The sequence below is a fragment of the Pogoniulus pusillus genome, chromosome 7 (genome assembly GCF_015220805.1).
Source record: "Pogoniulus pusillus isolate bPogPus1 chromosome 7, bPogPus1.pri, whole genome shotgun sequence".
NCBI classification, from domain to species: Eukaryota; Metazoa; Chordata; class Aves; order Piciformes; family Lybiidae; genus Pogoniulus; species Pogoniulus pusillus.
Window position 1 is genome coordinate 21,129,559 of NC_087270.1, and position 20,350 is coordinate 21,149,908.

Sequence of the window (20,350 nt, forward strand, 5' to 3'; positions counted from 1 at the left end):
CCAAAACCTGGAGGAAAAGAGCTCTCAGTTTTTTTTATAGTTGCAGTCTCAGGTATTTGTAGGGTTTTACAACCATTGGTACGGTCATAAATAGTATTAAATTAATGGCTTTATTCAGTAGGAGGATTGTAGAGAAATTACATACTTCTGGAGAAAGAGTTTTTTGGACAAACCTGAGATCTTTATGCTTGAGCCATGTCAATTATAACTGCCTTTTAATTTTTAGCCAAAGTTATTTTCAGCTGCTCAGGGAGCTGGAGCGCCTCCCTCATGGAGACAGGCTGAGAGAGCTGGGGCTGCTGTGCCTGGAGAAAAGAAGGCTCTGGGGAGACCTAGAAGCCTTCCAGTAACTGAAGTGGGCTTACGAGAAATCTGTGGAGTGCCTTTTTACAAGGACTTGTAGTGATAGGGTGAGGGGGAATGGATTGAAGCTGAAAGAGATAAGGTTTAGACTTGGTATTAGGAAGAAATTCTTTACCTCAAGGTTAGTGAGACACTGGAACAGGTTGCCCAGGCAGGTTGAGGATGACCCTCTTCCTGGAGATGTTCAAGACCAGATTGGGCATGGTCTTGAGCAACCTGGTCTAGTGGAAGGTGCTTCTGCCCATGTTGGGGAGGTTGCAACTAGATGATCTTTAAGGTCCCTTCCAGCCCAAGGCATTCTATGATTGTGTGAAGTGGAGAAGCATGAAGCATTTTGGAAAACACTTTTTTCAAATCCTTTAAAAGATGTTTTCTGTTTGGTTAGAAATACATTTTGGAGACTTGTGGCTACTGAAAAGCTGTGTGTAAAGGTTCTAGTTTCTTTTATTCAGTTCCCCAAAGAAGAAAGGAGTAACTATCCTCAATCTGATAGAGTGTGTTTAGGCTTTGATAACAACCCATACCCAAATGGATCAGGTGACGTTTCTGGGGGCTGCTACAGAATAGCCTGGCCCTAAATATGAAGCGTATCTTTACAATCTGCTCCTGACAGGTATTGATGTTTGGCAAAGGAAAATAAGTGCACCTTTGCACCTTTTGCAGAAATGCTGCAGATGCTGCAGACCAGAAAACTCTAAAAGGGTATTTAAACTTGTATGTCTAAAGCTCGGAGCTATGCAGAGAGGTGGACTGCTGCAAAGCAAGTAGCTGGAAGTGGCTGGCGGTATGCAGCAACGAGATTATTACTGGAAAGCAAAGGAAAACAGTTCCTTTATTCAGGGGATACCTTTAGGATGTAAGCCTCATCTTACATGCCTTTGTTTTCCCGAGGACTTTGTGAAACTCGGGTGAACTTTGCAGTTGTAGTATCAGCCAGAAGAGCTTTTGCAGTGAGATTTGGCTTGCCAGCCTTCTGTGGGTGGTCAATCTGCAGTGGCCCAAGGGCTGTTTGGTCTGGATGTCCCAGTGCAAAACACTTTACTATTCTGAAGGCTTTGGAGCCATGGCAGAAGTATATCCAGGTAATTCCTATGCCCTATAGATGTCAAAAAGACCGTAACTGTAGGAAAGGAAAGAAAGCTTTTAGCTAAACAGAAAATTAGAAGGGGAGACAGACCTTTTTTCCAAGTTCATGATCAGTAAGTTGAATTTCATGGACACACTTAAAATAACCTGCATGGGTATGGAACTGTGTCCAGTTCTGGGCTCCCCAGTTGAAGGCGGGGCAGTGGTGTCCAGTGTTAGGACAAGGGACAATAGGTACAAACTGGAATACAGGAAGTTCCACCTCAACGTGAGAAGAAACATAATTACTGTAAGAGTGATGGAGCACTGGAGCAGGCTGCCCAGGACGGTTATGTGTGCAGTCTCCTTCTCTTGAGACTTTCAAGACCCACCTGGATGTGTTCCTGTGTGACCTGCCCTAGTTGATCTTGCTTTGGCAGGGGGGCTGGACTTGATCTCTGGGAATCCTTTCCAACCCCTAACGTTCTGTGACTCTATGAAATGGGTTAGCTCTGTTAAAAGCTGAAGACAGCTGAGACAGACATGCCTGTGAGTGGCTCTGTGCGAACATAGTCTGTGCTCCACTTGGGTGCTGCAGTTTGCTGGGCTTTCAGTTCCCGTGTCTGTGGTTATGTTTGTGCTGTCTTGATCAGTTCTGAAGTAGGAAGTCTCCAGGCTCTTATAACAGTATAAAGTGCTTGCTGTCAGCAATTGCTTCTCCAGTGGTGAAGGATCAGCAGGATTATGTAGAAAGGAGCGTCACTTTGGTGGACCAGCTTCACTGATCCATGTCCCCTTGTGGGCTTTCAAGACCAGTGCCATGCACCAGAAAGACCACAGAGGTAATGGAGTTCGTTCATTTTCTAAGCAGGGGCTGGTGCAGAAGTCAGACCACAGTAGGCTGCCCAAAATGGTGTTCCTCTCCATCTCCAAGAGGGGCAGAGAATGGGCTGCAGATACCCTGCAGGCCTTCCCTAAGGGTGCTGCCTGGGCCGTGCTGTGCAGCACTGTGTGTTGGCAAGAGAGGGTGGCTATTATACTGTCAGCAGCCTGCTCCAGATATTGATTTCCATCTCCTGGGGGGAAAAAGTCTTATTCTTTTCCTGTCACAGAATGAATCTGTTTCTTTTCATTACTCTCCATATATCAGATTCTACCCTGAATTTATGTAAAGAATAGCTGCTACAAGATCAATTTTAAGTTTTAATTATTTTTCATCCCTTTCAGTAGCAAACAATATAATTTTTCTATGTGTTTTTCATATAAAAAGTAGAGAAAGTAAGAAATGTTTCAGCTTAAACACTTTACCTGCTGTCACAGTTACTTTATGTTATCAGGCATGATGGCAGGGTGCAAAACAAAAAGCCAAAAGGAAAGAAAAAAGAAATAAGAAAAGAATATCTCAGCAATGATAGTGTTTAATGTTTATTATGTGTATTTGATTGCTTTCTTCATTTCATTTTGAGTAAGCAGAATAGAAAGACTATTATGAATTGGCAGGTTTTCTTTCATTTAAAAAAAACACCATCTCTCTGTGCTGAAAGTGTTGACAATGTGGCCTTTGTTTAGCTTAATTAACTCATGTTACAGCACTGAATTGAAATGCACACAGCATTAAGCCAGGTAAAAACAATTTTTAGAACCCTTTTCCAAATCCAGAAAATAAAAAGGAATTACAAAGTTAAATCCTCAGAGATACTGGAAGAGAAACTGGATATTTTTAATGGAATATTTTGAAGTGCCATTTTCATTTGTATTTTCCATGGTCAGAATGCCAAAATGTATAAAGTCATGAAATCCCACTGAAAAGCAGATGCTACAAAGTGTGTTCAGAGTAGTATTACATGGTGTTACATGTTTTGTACTTGTGAGCTACAAGGCTTGAAGAGCTGTAAGGTACTGCTAATGCCCTTTTACCATACGAAAACTAGGAGGAAAATGGAATCCAAGTTTCGTCTGGTGGTGTCCAAGTCTGCTAAGCTTTGGTTTTAGCTGAGCTCTCTAGAGAGGCAACAGTGCCTTGTGCAAACAAAATGGGTATCTTTTTCCAAAGGAACCCAAGTGAAAGGAATATGGGAAAGATGCTGACATCTTAGAAACTTTTTCCTGTAACATGTAGAAAAAGTAGGACTCACTGGGCAAGGACTGCACAGATGGCATCGTAGTTAACAGTGTATCTGGGAATTAGCTTTAGCACCTTCCGAAAAGTGGCACCACTTTAAAATATACTCTATGGCTACAGAGGCGTCTGTCTGAACACTGAGCTTAGCTCCCATTTACAACAGTAAGAACTTCAGCCTTAAATTAGAATAGGTACAGCAGACCAATGGAGTGCAGAGAGCTACATAAGGAAAGAATTTGATCCCTTGTGGGCAAATTTTATGTTTTTGTGCCCTGTCTGCTACGAAAGGGGGCTTCATTTTTTTTTTTACTCACTGATTGATTCTGCAAACTTACCCCCTTTAATAAAGTTTGTTTGTGATGGAAGATGCACAGATCCACCTGAACTGGAAATTCTGTGCTCCCCCCTTGCTTGCGTTAGGTGTGAATGCACCATGCTGCCCAGACCATTGCACTGTTTTATAGCTATTTCATAAATGCAAAAAAGGCCACATACTTAGAGCAGCAGAGAAGGAAACTGCCCTTAGCCAGTGATTTTCATGCAGTAGAATGAGTGGAGTGCAGGCAGAACTAAGTGTGGGGAAAAAACACCACAAGCGGTGAGAGTGGGGGGAGGATGATTTGGGAGAACTGCCTTTTATTTCAAATACAGAACAGGAATGAATTCAAAAAAAGAACCATATGTCCTGGCATCCAAAGATTCCCTCACTTGTGCTTTTGAAGGAGCATTATTTTGGAGGAGCATTATTCCTTCACCCGCAGTAGTGTTATTGCCGTAGTCATGCCCAGTGGGGTGGGTGGGTGAGTGGTTAATCTTGTTCTCATATGAGAAGGGTGGTGTTTACTCTCGTGATGGGCTGAGAAGTTACCCCCCAGGCAAAACTGAAATCACCAGACTAGCTCAGAAAGTTTGGAGGTAAGATAAAGTTATCTTGCTATTTTACAGCAAGACAAATTGACAAGCATATATACAAAATATGTCTACATGTATTTACAATTATATACAATTATTTACCATTTAGAAACAATACAGAAATCCAATCCTACCTCCCTGGACAAAGAAAGCCCAGAAGGGGTCGATGCCACCTTCTTCTCACCCCCCAGATAGAAAACCAGCAAGGCCTCACATGTTTTCAGTTCAGTCAAGGTCAGTATTCAGCCGTGCACAGGGGAGCAGTGGAAGAGGTGGAAGGCAGAAGGTGAGAAATTGTTTACACCTTGCCGTTTTATCCCTCTTAGCAGACCAGTGAGTGATACAGCCTTTATCATTGGTATTCTTTTACGTCTAATGCTCTACTTTATTTACATTCTGCACAGAACTTCCAGCAAAGTCCCAAGTTCTCTTACTGTGGTTTTCTAATAAGCCTTAAACTACTGCACCTCTGTGTACTAGCGGCATACTAGCGGCACATTCTTGATTTGCTCTGTTCTGTTTTCTCTTCTGTGCATCCCCATGAGCTGACTTTGCCAGGGAGGTAGGCCATCCTTCATAGATGTCCTTGCTCCTGAAGGCAGCCAGTGGTGTATAAGAAGTGGTAATTACACAGTGAGGAGGAAGATGTGTCCACAACTTGTGAAGTGCGTCTTAAAGAGAGACAGCTGCCTTCATAGGGCATGACCCCACCTGAGATTAAATCTCCTCTGTACTGCAGACCCAGAGCAGGAAATCTCCTACCCAGTATCGTTCAGATCTATGAAGCGTTACACTTTCCTTATACCTCTGGATTTTCTCTTAACCATACTTTTTTATCAGCAGATTTTCTGTCCCCTCACCTTGTCCTAATGCAGTTGACAGGTGTTCTGTCAAGCAGATACTGCCATCTGGAACAGTTTTCCTCCGCTTGGTTGGCTTTCATCACATTTTGCCTCCAGATGAGCGTGTGAGGTCACCACCAGTGTACCTGGCCTGTAGTGTTAGCCCAACAGCCCGATCTGACCCTGTCTCTAGTCACCATGACTGATCTGCCAGTGAGGAAGCTAGCATTTAATCTTGCTTCCTACATCTTTGTGACTGCACCTGCACCTTAATCATGCAGTAGTGGTATCTCAACGTATTGGTACAGGAGTGAAGCTCTTTGGGACTTCTGTTATTTAACAGAAAGTTCAGCATCTCCTTTGTGGGGTATTGCATGAGCTCTGGAGATCCTTCCCTGGATTACTCCTGTGTGCTGTGAATGTGTTTGTAGCTGCAATTAAATGACTCCAGCAAATGCTCTTTGGGTTGCAGTTATAAACAGTCTGTAGGCATCTGTGAACTGCAGAAATATTTGATCTTGTTTGAGAGATCGAAGAGAAATATGAAGCACATGGAATGGCATTGTCTTTTAGGTACCTGTATTCATACTGGGATGCTCAGAGTGTTCCAGACCTGATTACTACTGTTCTTTGCTCCCAAAAATTGTTAAGGATTTTTCTCCCAGGTTCAGAATTTACTCCTGACTTCTATCTCAAGTTTTAAAATCCGTAGCTTTTCCGCAGCTGGCAAATTTCAACCACAAACCCCCTTTTGTTATATTCACCGGTCCAGTGTCTACTGTGAAATGCTGGGAGATGTAAACCTTTTGTCTTCTTACCTCCCTTTGCAGACGTGCAACCTTTTTTGTTTGTTTGCTCCCCAGTCACTAGTGTGAAGGGCATAGCTCTGCCAGTAATCTTAGCTACTGCAGAGACCACAACTGCCTTTGTTCCATTTACAGCATCCCGTCAAAAAACACTCGATACCTGCATTAGTTGACAACTCTTGAAAGACAACATGTTTACACGTTCAGCATTTTTTCTGTGGAGGAAATAAGCAGTCACTTACAAGCTATCCCAGTCTTACCTGGATAGAAAATCAGTTAAAGTGTGTTCTGGATTCTGAGAAGAAAAAGTCAATGATCTTTTCACTGTTGCCCCAGATTACAGCTAACAATGGCATGTAGTTAGGGGGTCAGGGCAGTAAAGTCACTGTCTCAGCACCTGGGAAAACTGGAGATTCCCAATTTGTGACAAATGTTATCGTGGCTACGAGGTGTTTCATCACTTAAAACACATTCTGTGGATGTGTTTCTATGATCTGTCAGCCTCAAATGTGGCACTAAAGTGTCAAGTGACTCCAAATGGAAATACCTCAGGTGCTTCAAAATGAGATGTTATTGTGCTGAAAAAACAGTACTTAATTCCAGCAGCTCAATCCAGGGAAATTAAATTGGCTGACTCTTCCAGCTGCCCAGGCATCAGGGAAGAGTAGCAGCAAAGCTCTCAGGCTGAGCAGGGAAGTAGTTGGCGGGGCTGCTCTTAGCATACCCACCTCTCTGAGGTATTGGTACCTGAGTGTGATACTTCCATCGACCTAGGACTCAGCTGCTCCAGAGAAGACAGCAAACTAGCAGGAACTGCTTATTTCACATGTACAGCAGCTACACTGCCTTCTTTTTCACTCTCATCTGGGAGTTGGAAGGGCTCAGAAGGTCACACATTTTTATCAGTGGTGTCCCAACATGCATGGAAGGCGTTTTCCCTCGTGGCTGCCTTGCAGGGATCTCTAGATGATGAGGGCTGGGGGTTGACCCCTTCCAGCACAGAATGGGGCTTGAATTCAGATTTATTTCCTTCATGCTCCGATCAGCAGGCTGTGAAGCCAGTGGTAAGCACTGGCACATCCCTTCTCCCTCACTTGTGTTTGGATGCTCATGTCTCCAAGTTCTGCGTGATTGCTGTGATCACATCTCAGTTCAGTCCTGGCCTGGCCCGGCCCCTTGGCATCTCACTTCATGTTCTCAGCATTTTGGTTTAGCCTGCCAGTACACTTAGGCTTTCCTTTGGATATCAGGAGCTGCTCTCTGATGGTCATGCTGGTCTACAAAGTTTAGTCTTCAAGAAGTCAGAGTTGTGCTCTCACTTTCTGAGTCATCCTTCTTAGGACAGCAGATATTTTACAGTTTCTCTTACACTGAGTGTAGCTAACAACTCACACACAGTGGTCCTGGAGTGGCAAAACTGGCATTCTCTGTGCTTGTGTTTGTTTTATCTGTCTGCCTTCCAAAACAGTGGTTGTCCAGTGTGTAGTAGTTGTACTCAGCCATTGTTGTCACTTTAGACAGTTGCTTAGGGGCTTGGTTTGGTTTTCATGCCTGTCTCATCATAAATCTGCTTCCAAGTATCAACCACAGTCAGTAACCACATGTCAAGGGCCAGCCTGAACACAGCTCTTCGGGTAAGTGTCCAAAAGTTTGGGCACTTTTTTATCGTTGCTTTTTCTCTTGATCCCGGTTCTGCAACACAGGCAAGTTTGCTTAAACAAGAAAAGAAAGGGGAAAAGTCCTTAAACAGTATTTCTAGTATTGCCTGCTTCCAGCATTATGTAGGGCATGGAGGGAAATAGATTTTCTGGCTGTACTTCTGCTTGCAGATCCAGCTGGCTCTTGAAGTATGTGAGCATGAAAAGCAGATGATAAGAAATACATATATAGCCAGTACCTATCTAAAGGAATTCAAGCTATCTTAGAAACTGATATATACAGAGATCACAGAATCTGCTTGTGAAACTGTTCCCTCTGGCATTAAATGCAGCCAATGTTTAACGCTACCAAATTACAAGTGTGATAGTTTAAGACATGGGAAATCTTTCCAAATGAACCTTCAAGGGGAGCCTGGTGGAGAGACGTTCATGTTAAGATTTGGCCAAAGAATAGTGTTAATGCCATTTGTTTTTAACAAAACTGTTGCAGGATGTTTAACTACCACAGGTAGTCAAGGCCTTGGTTTTATGCCTGATCCTGGAGACAGCAGCACACTGCAATGTGTTTGATTGCCAGTACAGCTTCCTTCAAAATGAAGTCTCTCATCCAAGGATGTGTGCCTGCTCTTGTGCAGCTTGTGAATCTGGTGGCATCACAGCACACAGCCGAAATAATTGGAGAAGAATCTGCATGTGGGAGGGAAGGAAATCAGCTGCATGTATTCACACCCCAACGCCAGAGTTACTGTAGCACTGCTTTTTGGCAGAGGTTTGGTCACAGCTTCTGGCGTCAAAACCAGCTTGCTCTTTGCTAGCTTGCACCTGTTGTCATCTGTAAGTCCTATCCAGCTCATAGGAGAGAAGGCACAGGATAGGGCTCTTCATGTGAATCGCACTGGCATGTTCTCAGCTCATGGCTGAGAAAGCCATTTAGAGCAAAGATAGCTCAGATTTTGCTCCGGAGTGCAAAGTTTGCTCCCTGAATGCTGTGTGATTTTTCTCTAGCTGGTCCTAGAGAGAGGAAAACACAGATGAGCCTTAAGCAGAACTGAGGAGGCTGGAGCACATCAGCTGCTCACCATATTGATGAAACACCTGGGGCATTCGTTTTGAAACCTAAACGCAGGCTGTTCACCTGTATTGCCAAGCACAACACAAGCTTCCTTCTGGCTGGCAGGGTGGTATTAATTTAAAGAGGACACCATCTGCAAGGCCTTGGAGAACAGCAATTGGAGGAGACAAGTAGAGAGGTCACCAGAAAAGCTCTTGTTCCGATCCAGGGCCTCACCGCCCCAATCTATTACCTATCATTTCTAATTAGTGGCCGTATCGAGGGGAAAGCTGCTCGGATTCGCTTTCTGCAGCTGCTTTTCTTGCTAAGAGCTGTTGTTTTTGCTGAGCCTCCTGAGCTTGTTTCATGGGCTCTCACAGGCTGTAATGGTCTCAGTGACCCAGTAATTACTGGAGTCCTGTACCTCCTCTCTGCAGAGAGCTGCCCCTTTGTCCTTCCTCGCTCTTCTCTCTGCAGCACCACTAACAGATGGTCGGAGATTTTTCACCCTTTCTAAAGCTTCCTGTTTTTCCCATCTCATCAAGAATGTCTCAGCGTTTCAGCACACACACCCCACACCTCACCCTCCCTCCCCAATTTTCCTTCCAGGAGATCAGTTAAGGACCTGAAGAATTTCAATAAAGAGCTTGGAAAGCAAATGCTTAGAGGTTAGGCATAGCTGCAGGAGGATGTAATGCTATTTAGTATTGGGCACCAGTCATGTGTTCTTTCTTCTCTCCCTCTCTTCTTTCTGTTTGTCTTCCCATCCACCCTTCTGGCCATCTTTCCCCATTCTTATCTCTCCAAATATTCAGTGATGCCCTTGGTTCTTGGCAGTGTTTAGCAGTGTCTAATGTCTGGTGGTATTCAGAGGAGGGCTGTCACCCTTAGGGACCAGCACCTGTAGTTTTTAACTCGTTTTAATGTCTAGGTCTCCCTGAATGACAAATATAATTAGCTAACTAGTTCTAGGAGGCTGTTGGGTTGAGTTATTTTGGTTTAGGGGTGGCTTTTTAATTATTTGCTTAATTCCTAGATTTGCTCAAAACTAGTTTGGGAGCTTTATTTACAGATCAGAACAACTGAGATGAAAGTTTATTTAATTAACAGAAAAAGACATTTGCATCTTGCTTTGTATTTGACATTGAAGAGCATTTGTTTGTGTGCCACAGTACACACTTTTATTATTAATCTCCAAGCTTTAGCTGTGCAACTGCAAAGGAGATTTTCCCTAAAAAAGAAAAACAAACTAACACTTTTTTTCTTCTTCCCTCCCTCCCCAAAAAAAACATGAGATAAAGCTATTTAAGCAGTGTGAAGCACAGATTTTCTGTGGGATGCTGGATACCTTCAAGGTACCTGTGGCCATTTGTCACATAATTGAATTCAGTAGCTTGTGTTTGGCATTTACAGGCAAATGAGAGCACCAGGCCATCACGTGGTTGCATCACTAGCAACTAATTTAGCCACTTGGGAGATAAATATTTAGATACAATTAAAATGTCTAGCTGCAAACACAATCCTGTTGTTTAATATCTTTACTGATGATCTCGATGAGGAGATTGAGTCCACCAGTCACCAACTGATGAATCCACCAGTTTGCAGACAATGCCAAGTTGGGAGCAAGTGTTGACCCATTAGAGGGTAGGAGAGCTCTGCAGAGGGTCCTGGACAGGCTGGATAGATGGGCACAGCCCAATGCCATGAGTTTTAACAAGCCCAAGTGCCAGATTTTGCACTTTGGCCGTAACAACCCCATGCAGCACATGGGGACATGCAGTATCGTGTCCAGTTCTGGGCCTCTCAGTTTAAGAAAGATGTTCAGGTGCTTGAATGTGTCCAGAGAAAGGCACCAAGGCTGGTGAGGGGGCTGGAACACAGCCCTGTGAGGAGCGGCTGAGGGAGCTGGAGGTGTTTAGCCTGGAGAAGAGGAGGCTCAGATGAAACCTTTTTGTTCTCTATAACTACCTGAAGGGAGGTTGTAGCTAGGTGGGGGTTGGTCTTTTCTCCCAAGCACCCAGTGACAGAACAGTCTCAAGCTGTGCCAGAGCAGGTTTAGGCTGAATGCTAGGAAGAAGTTCTTCACAGAAAGAGTGATTGGCATTGGAGTGGCCTGCCCAGGGAGGTGGTGGAGTCACCATCCCTGGAGATGTTTGAGAGGAAACTGGATGAGGCACTTAGTGCCATGGTGTAGTTAATTACAAAGTTATTAGGTGATAGGTTGGACTTGATGATCTCAGATGTCTTTTTCAACCTGGTAAATTCTGTGATTCTGTGAAAGTGTCTGTGGATGATGGGAGTGTCTTCACAAACACAAAGAAGGTGATCTCAGTTATTGCAGGTTTCTCCCTGACACCTCCCTTCATAGTGTCTCTAAAGAGTAGCTGTTTAGCTGAATGTGCATCGCCCAGAAGAGAGCAGCGCCTTCTGTAAGACTAGATTGAAAGGCTGCTCTTATGCTATTCCAATTCTTGTGTTGGTTTGTTTGGGTTTTTTTTAGCCATCGAGGGAAATAAAATGCAAAGAGTGTGACTAAATGAATGCACAAGATAGTTTGGTGTCATGGGGAAGGTCTGTAGCATTGCTACCTCAATCTGAGTAACTCAGGCTGTCGTTAAGGGAAGGAGGCGAGCAGCTCCCTGGTGTATTGACATTACTATTTACAGACCGTGTGGTAATGTTTGAAATGCTAACTGGCTTTTTTCTTCTTTCTTTCTTTTTTTCCTTTTAAGAGAGATGCTGCACTTTTCTATTTGTTTTCCACAAAAAGGAATGTTAGTATTTTTATGATGGCTGGTGCTTAGTAGAGCTCCTCTGTGTAAAGATAACAAATGAGTTATGCGACCTGACATTCTCCCTGGGAATGTGCTGGGAACAAAGCAAGCCAGTGGCATTTCAAAGTCTGCTTTTAAAGGAGGTAGTTATATACTTTGTTTATCAGAATTGCTAGGAAATGCCATTTCCCTGCTATTTTTCACCTTCTCTTAGTTGACTGGGAGGTGGAAGAGTCTTTGGTCAAAGACCTCAGGACCTGAAAGCCACATGCAGAATGAAAGTGTATCACTTGAAGTTGCACCGTGTTTTACTGTATCCCTGTCCTGTCTAATAAGTAAGTGGCCAGGTCTGCAGGCTTTGGAAATGGAGAGAGCTCTAAGCCTTTGAGAACAACTGCAGCAGATACAAATTGCTGGGCAGGCTTCATGATTACCATCCCATTTGTCCTCTTGCTGTGATTCTGCTGGGAGTTGTTGAGGAGGCTTGCCTGGAACAGCAGGGGTCTCTGGTCATACCATGAGCAGCCTTGCTGCTGGTGATGTGTGCCTAGAGTAGGGAAGTAATGGTGCCCCCAGACTCTGCACTGCTGAGGCCACACCTTCAATACTGTGTTCAGTTTTCAGGCCCTCACTCCAAGAAGGACATTGAGGTGCTGGAGCATATCCAGAGAAGGGTAACAAAGCTGATGAAGGGTCTAGAGACCAGGTCTGGCGAGGAACAGCAGAGGAAACTGAGATTGTTTAGTCTGAAGAAGCGGAGGCTGAGGGGAGACCTCATCGCTCTCTGCAACTCCATAAAAGGAGTTGGAACGAGGGGAGATGGGGAGGTTTAGGTTGGATATTAGGAAAAAAAATTGTTGAAAGTGGTCAGGCATTGAAGTAGGTTGTGCAGGGAGATGGTGGAGTCACCATCCATGGGGGTGTTCACCAAAAATGCAGACGTGGCACCTGGGGACGCGGTTTAACGGCCATGATGGCGTTACTCAGTGGTTGGACTTGATGCCAGATGTCTTTTCCAACCAAAACAATTCTATGGTTCTGTGATATGTCCACAGAGAAGCTGGAGGAAGGGATAGGATGCTGGTCCACCCTTGGCTCTGCTCAGCCAGCGTGGTCAAGGACACCAGAGAGGCCCAAAACCTTCATTACAAGATTTGTGCAAGTTGTGTGTTTCTTCAAAATGCTGTGTCTGTGATCCAAGACTGTACAGTACCAGGTATTTAGTTCTGGCAAGAAGGCAGCTCCCTTTCCTCCTCCACCAGTTTCTGGTTTTTGGAGGCCTGACTACTTCAACCTTCCACTTGTGTTCCTGCAAAGCATCGCATACCTCAGCTGATTGGCCTGCTAGCAGCTCTTGAAAGACTGCTTGAAATGAAAGCAGCTCAGGAGAGAAAAGCACCTTTCCCGAGGCTGGATATTCAAATCGCTGCTGCGCTGCCCTCGGGAGGAATGACCTTTCATTATAAGCTCCGCTCCATCGGCAGAGAGCTGGCTGCAGACGACCAAAATGGCAGCACTCCAAGGACTGAACTTTAATGATGAATGTCACAAACCGCTGCTACATGGGCTCACTCTGGGGAAAGTAATTCCGTGTACAGTACATGATCTATGTCACCTGGAGTCCTTAGCGCCTCTTGCAGTTATTTGCAGAGTTCTTTTGTGTTTGGGCTGTGGAAGGAGATGCATTAATTCAGAGTTAGTAAACCCGAGGACAGGCAGAGATAAAATAGATCTGAACTTCTAAGCTTGCTGTAGCAAATGTGGCATGAGAAGAAAGAGCTGGTGAACTGAACTGGATGGGCTTTAGTTTGGGTCTGTTTTCATTATATTTCTATTGTGCTGTGGTGGGTACACTATTAAGTCGTCTGTTGGGTTAGGAATTGCTACTGTAAGGAAATAGTGCTCTACTCAACACTGATGAAGTGAGATTCTCTGCTCACCTTAAAGTACTGTGTCCAGTTTTGGGCTCCTCGCTCTAAGAAGGGCATTCAGGTGCTGGAGCAGATCCAGAAAAGGGCAACAAAGCTGGCGAAGGGTCTGAAGCACAAGTTTTCTGAGGAGCAGGCGAGGAAAGCGGGGTTGTTTAGCCTGGAGAAAAGGAGGCTGAGAGGAGACGATCTGATTCTCTACAACTTCCTAAAAGGAGGTTGGAGCCAGGTGGGTTTGGATGATCAGAAGGCTGGAGCACCTCTCCTATGAGGAGAGGTTACAAGAGTTGGGGCTCTTCAGCCTGGAGAAGAGAAGGCTTCAGGGAAACCTTGTAGTGGCCTTCCAGTATCTGAAGGGGGCCTACAGGAGGTCTGGGGAGAGACTATTTACAAGGTCTTGTAATGACAGGATGAGGAGTAATGGGTTTAATCTGGAAGACAGGAGATTTAAACTAGGTTTTAGGAAGAAGTTCTTTACAGTGAGGGTGGTGAAACACTGACACAGGTTGCTCAGGAAGGCTGTGGCTGCTCCCTCCCTGGAGGTGTTCAAGGCCAGGTTGGATGAGGCCTTGAGTGACCTGTTCTAATGGTAGGTGTCCCTGCTTATGATGGCAGGTTGGATCTAGATGATCTTTGAGGTCCCTTCCAACCTAAACCATACTATGATTTCCTTGGGTCTCAAGGTAGTTAACAAGTGACAGGACAAGAGGAAATGGTTACAGGTTTCACCAAGAGGGGATTAGGTTAGACATTAGAAGAAACTTCTTCACTGAAAAGGTTCCAAAATACTCAAACTGTCTCCCTGGGGAGATGGTCGAATCCCTATCAATGGAGGTGTTTAAAAGAGGCAGAGATGTGGTGTTAAGGGGCATGAATTAGCATCAGCCTTGGTAGAGAGAATGGTTGGACTCAATTCTCTTAAAAGTCTTTTCCAACCAAAATATTTCTGTGTTTCTATGAATTTTACTGACAGGGAAGATGGAGAAGGATAAGCAGGGTCATTTGAACCCAGGAGTATTACCACTACCATCATTAACTGTTACTGCCATATAGCCATGCCACACAGTTCCCAATTTTGAACTGGTAATACCATGCCAGGTGCCGTCCATGGCTGTCTCTACCCAAAGGGTGCAAAGACTTTGCATGCTTATCCAGCCTATTTGGAGCACCCATTTAATGGACTTCCAACACAGGTGGCCTGCTGTCCCATACATGCATCATCTGTGACCAGCAGTCTTCCTCCAGCTCTTGCTGGTTACAGAATATCTCATTTAGCTCTGCCAGAAATACTTGTTGCATGAATGATCAATACACACACTCATAGCACACACTGCTTGCTAGGCAGGAGTGCTTCCCTCTTCTTCCTCCCTCCATGATTTTTTTTTTTTACTAATTCAAACTACTAATTCCTTTTTAACTTTGGGAGGCTTTTACTTTTTAAAACTTTCTTCTTTTTTTTTTTTTTTAACAGAAATCTGATAGTTTCAGTTCAGGGTTTTGGCAAGGGCCAGCAACATTTGTTTGGAAATGCTGAGCTTCCCAGGCTGTGTTTGTATGGCTCCTTGAAAATATGTCATTTCCCATAAAACTATCTGGGTTTGGGGTTGGTTTTGTTTTGTTTTGTTTAAAAAAAAAAAAAAGGTAATTTGATTCAGGAAAAGGTTTTGTTAAAAATATTTTGATCAACTCCACATGTGCTTTTTCCAGTTGGCTCCCTGTGTAGCAGGACCACCCGCTGCCTGCAGGATGCAGTAGCTGTGGTGGCTTCGGTGCAGTGTTGGGGCTGCTACCGAATGCCCAGCTGGTCTCCAGACAGAGCTAGGTGCTTTTGCAAGCTTTAATGGCAGGAGGTAAAGCAGCCAAAATTCCTGCAAGGTGCCATATGATGTGGCATGACACAGAAGCTTACCCTCTCCTACTCTTTCCCTGTGTTTGAGGTACGGTTGTGGCTTAAGTGAAGTTCTGCTTTATTCAGCTGTTGCACTTTTGCAAGTCCATATTCCTTGGGCAAACGTAGAATGCATAGCTGTCCTCTGTGCATGGGGGTTAGCCTCTGCTGTGCAAATTCCTTACTGTGCAAGTACTCGTTGTGCACAGTACTAAGCCAAAGTTGGCTTTGCACAGTACTCCCAAAACACAGTGGGCTTCACCAGGCTGTGCTTAGGACCCGTGTAAGATTTTCGGTCGGTGCTCACTATCGTCACAGGTATCCAATGTGAACTGAGGCACACCATTAAGGCACAAGGCTTATTGCTCCCCCTACCACCCCAAATCACCTCTTGTCCTGATAACTGAAAGGCTGCAGACTTCTAACTTGGAGCATGTATCAAGTAGGGACCTGTTTCAGGTGCTTCCATCAGAATAACAGGGGAGTCAGGTAGGCAAGGCATTTATCAAGATTTGCTGTGAACTGTAAGCTCTTTGGGTAGAGACCACCTAAAGGCTCCCTTTTAGGCTCTAGCATTTAAGAGAGATTCTGAGTCAAAAGAAACATGGAAGGTGTTTGTTTTATTTCCTTGCTTTCCTTATATAGTTAAGAAACATCGTGTACAATTATATGTTGGACTTGATTATCTCAAAGGTCTTTTCCAACTTGATTAATTCTGTGATTCTGTAACTGTGAAGAGAAGTTGGTTGAGCCTCCTCAGACTGCCAGATTCATTGTCTTTAGTGCACCTAAGAGGAGTAAATGAGAAAACTATAAACCAATATCAATATAAATACATATTTAATAAACTCAACAAGTATAGGTTTTAAGATATTGTGAAGCTTGCAATTGACAGAGCTGAACAAAAACACGGTTCAAGGCCAGTGACTTAATTCTAGGTGACACCACTCTTAATCCTTTATGACTGGATCCTTTGGTTTTTATCTGTGACTCTGGGAAAACGTCTGTCAGGGCTGAAGTCAGTGACACCAGCGGATTAGCACTGTTTGCATTATTTTGCAAGCTTCAGTGGTTATGATGAATGTAACAGATGCTGAGGCATTTGTGGAGGCTGGAGGTAGCAGCAATCCTTACACCAGTGTACAAATTCTTGCAGACCCAGACCAAGAGAAATACTGCACATCTGTAGCCTCTAATTTTCACCCTCATGCTCTGTGCTGTCCTCCAGCTGTGGGTACTCAAGAGTGAAGAACAGAGGAGATGTTGCTGGGTTGACCCAAGGGTGGAATGACTGTATAAATTTCTTTTTCCTTTTTTTTTTCTTTTTTAAAGGCCAGAATAGCTGAAAACTGTATAATGAAAAGGCTTTGGGCATCTGCAGTTCATGAGCTTAAGAAGCTCTTCATTATGAATAAATCATAGCACGTGATCCAAATCCAGCAGTCTGAAGGAGATTAGCTTCAGGAAATGCTTTTAATGCGTGCGTGTCATCCTCCTTTAGCAGGACAAAAGTCTGCTGCTATCAACTGCTCATTTATTTTTTTCTCTTTTGGCTTAATTGGTCAAGGTCTTGACTTGACTTTGGTGCTAAGATCTCAAGTGTTAGCCTGAAGTTTTCTGGCACCCCATAGCAAGGGAGTAGCATTACAGGAAGGGCTAAGTACTGCAGCATGCCAGCCTGGCTTTGTTATATGTGTACTTTTGTATGGCATGTGGCATTCCTGAGCGTCTCACAATACTGGCTATTGTATTCTGGCTGCTGGCCTTCAGGACAGCTCAGTGTGAGGAACCCATGTTAGCCATCAGGCAAGGGAGTTTGGGCAGATGTTACAGACTTACTCAATGGTTTCAAGGAAAATTGTAGTTCTCTTCTTATACTCAAGAGCTTGGTAGTTTTCATGGCAGAGAATGATTTTGTTAGCAGTTCTGTAAACTCTGCTGTGGGAAAAAGAAATCAAAAGCCATATTGTTAGTTATAATGTCACTGAGCTTTCTAAACATGTGTGTCATCCTTTAGAGAGAGAATTGGCACTGAATTTTTAAGTCCACGTTTCGGATTCCAAATAGGTGGCCTTATTTTAAAAAGCACTGAGCACATGCTAAGGAAATGTTTGAGAGACTTTTTGAAGCCAACTGGAGCTACTTGGTGCTTGAAGCTTTTGAAAATTAGGATCTGAAGTCCCATTTTAAGGAGCTTCTAATGTTGGTCTCATCTGCTTTCTTAAAACAGTGATCTATGTCTGCTGGCATCTAGAACAACCTGTGTGTTAAAAGACTGTTTTATGGGGAGAGGGAGTACAATCTCTGGTGCTGCAGGGAAAAGACTTGGTCTTTTTGAAAGCCTATTCTCCAATAAGAAACATGCTGAGGAAGAACTGAAAATTACCTCCCCCTCCTGATATTTATTTATTGAAGACTCTGTTATGTGCCTTGTATTTTTGGCCTCTGGTTTCTCTTTGGCGCCTCAAGATACTACTTTGAAGAATCTTCAATAATCTGAAGTGAAGGCAAGATGGTTTTTAAAAAAAAAAGTGGCAAAGCTTTCCAATTAGTTGCTTCAATTTTCACCCAGTGTAACAGTAATGGTTTAATCATAATCCACTATTGGTCTGCCCTGGGTGTTAACATTGGTACGTGTCAGAGTTGATGAAGCTGGCTGAGGACTTCTCTAGAGCAATTTACTGTGGCTGTAATGCGTGGTGATGGGTTTTTGTTTGCCCGTGACTGGAGAGCCCTTGTATGGGGTCCTGAATATCCAGTAAGTGTTCTGTAATCTCTGGGTGTCTACTGTCTATTTCCTTCATATCTTGCAAGAGACCTCTTGTAGTCATCACCTGCCCTCACTGTGCTCAGGGTCTTCTCCTGGAATTTTTTCCCAGACTACAAACTGGAGCTGTTTCCATAGCTAGAGACTAAGTCAGGGACAGCACAGGGAGTGAGACTCACGAATATGAAGGCAGAAATAAAAACAAACTGGTGAGGGATGGGAGGGAAATGAGGAACCAACTGAAAAAGAAACCTGAATGTTAGGTTACTGAAGAAAGAAAAAGAAATCTTCTTAAAGCAAATAAGCTAGATCCCTGTTTTAAAAGCTGAGGTCAGTTGGGAAGTACTCTGGGAGCTCTTTGGAGGGGCAGGATTATGGTTGTTAGTAGTCCTTCCATTAAATTATCTAAATGTAAATTCCTGTCTCAGATGTAACATCCTAGTAAGACCCTAGAATTTATGAGCCAAACAAAGGAAGAAATGTGGAAAAAAAAAAAAAAGTTGAAAAGAAAAATCTGCAGCTCTGTCTTTGTGTAATTCTTACTGGGAGCTGATATAAATGGAAGACAAATCAAGGGCAGCAATAGCACCGCACATTTTATCTCACACCCTGTGATGCATATTAGTGTTGTTTCCCATTGTGAGCCAGAAAGAACATTTATGGTTTCAGACATTGCATAATAGCTCTCCACGAGAAAGAGAAGCAAGTGTATGACTGCCAGTACTGACACTTGCTTTTTTCCTGGCCTGCAGATTTGCTTTCTTGGAAGCTCTGTTGTGGGCAAAATGTTTCTAACCCTGCGCTATGAAATTTTAGTTCAGTCTTAATTTTTTTCTCCTAAGAAATAGAGCAAATAAACCTTACTGATTTGGTACTCTAAATCCATCCTTGCCAGGCAATACCAGCCCAGCTAATCACTGTGTGGTGATAATGCCTCTATGGCGCACGTGATAACACCCAGGCTGGTGAATGACTTCTTTCTGAAAGCCACCCACAGGAGCCATTTCATTGTGCTTTTCAGCATTTTGGAAACACACTTGGCTTGGTGGGAGGAGGTGAGTGTCAGGAGGAGAGGTGGGTGTTTCAACTGCTAAACGCCAGCTACACTTTTGCTGTCAGGCTCTGCACCTCACATTCCCCAAAATGTCAGTGGTAAAAGTTGTTTTTAAGGCATGCCACTGAAATGGGTAGAAGAGTGTGACTGCCACCAGGGAAACTGACATGCCCACAAGTAGTAACTAGGTTGTTCTTTTAGGCTTGTCTCGGTCTGGGAGTAGGTGGCATGTGATTCGCTTGGCCAGGGCTGTGAGTTGGAGATTTGGGTCATTTCTTAGCCAATTTCTATAGGCTTAGTGTTCAGAGGAGGATGTAGTTTTTGCCTACTGACAGAGGGCAGCCAGAGGTTAGACCAGCCCTTGCTCTGGTGTAGTTCTGTTATTTCCTCTGGAAACATCTCACTCCACGTCGTCAAGTAAAATCTTGCTCCCCAGCTTATCAGCAGAAATGAGAAGCCAATATAGCACTTGCAATATGTTTGCTTTCCCTCCCATGCCTTTGAGGCTGGCTGTCGTTGGCTGGCTCACTGCTGCAGAGGTGGATGCCAGGCTTCCACCAGAGAAATGGAGGCAGCAGTCAGCATTAATGACATCTTCTGACAGCGAAAGCCACATTCCAGCGATGGCTTCTCTCCGCGGGGCGCAAGGCACTTCCCGAGCAGAATGGGGAGGATTGCCTAGGGTAATGCATCCAGCACCACCATCCATCACTCAGCTCTTCCCTTCTTTACAGAGGGAAAACAACCCTCAGTCGTTTATTTATGAAGTTTACTGCCCTTGAATGTAAATATGTACACATATATAGGCGTGCATGTCTGTGTGTTTCATTTAAACATCTCTTCTATTTTGGCGAGTCACCATCCAGGTCTGAAACACGAGCCCAGAGAACTGGAACAGGTGAGGAGCTTGGTATCAAAGTCTTTTAGAGGAGGTTTGCGGTTATCACCACACAGTTAACGCTGACTGTAAAATGTTGTCTTTGAAAGAGTGCAGAGCAAAGCTCAGTTTGAGGGGGGAAAAAAAGGTATAGTTCTTTAATTGGTTTTGGAAAATTATCATTATTGAACATGTGTCTCGGTAGGGGAAAAAGATATGATAAGTGTCACCTGTGAGGTCTTT

At 44.0% G+C, this 20,350-nt stretch overlaps 1 protein-coding gene across 7 annotated transcripts in view; it reads left to right on the forward strand.

The window, feature by feature from the left end:
• The window catches only part of MACROD2 (mono-ADP ribosylhydrolase 2), a 1,034,078-nt gene that overhangs the window by 989,864 nt on the left and 23,864 nt on the right, over positions 1-20,350 (forward strand). Inside the window, exon 17 of one of the 7 annotated variants that reach the window (XR_010302823.1) lies at positions 20,097-20,128. The exons of the other annotated variants lie outside the window; for them this stretch is intronic. The gene's annotated coding sequence lies outside the window, so the exon portion shown is untranslated. The remainder of the gene's footprint in view (positions 1-20,096; positions 20,129-20,350) is intronic. 7 annotated transcript variants of the gene reach the window in all.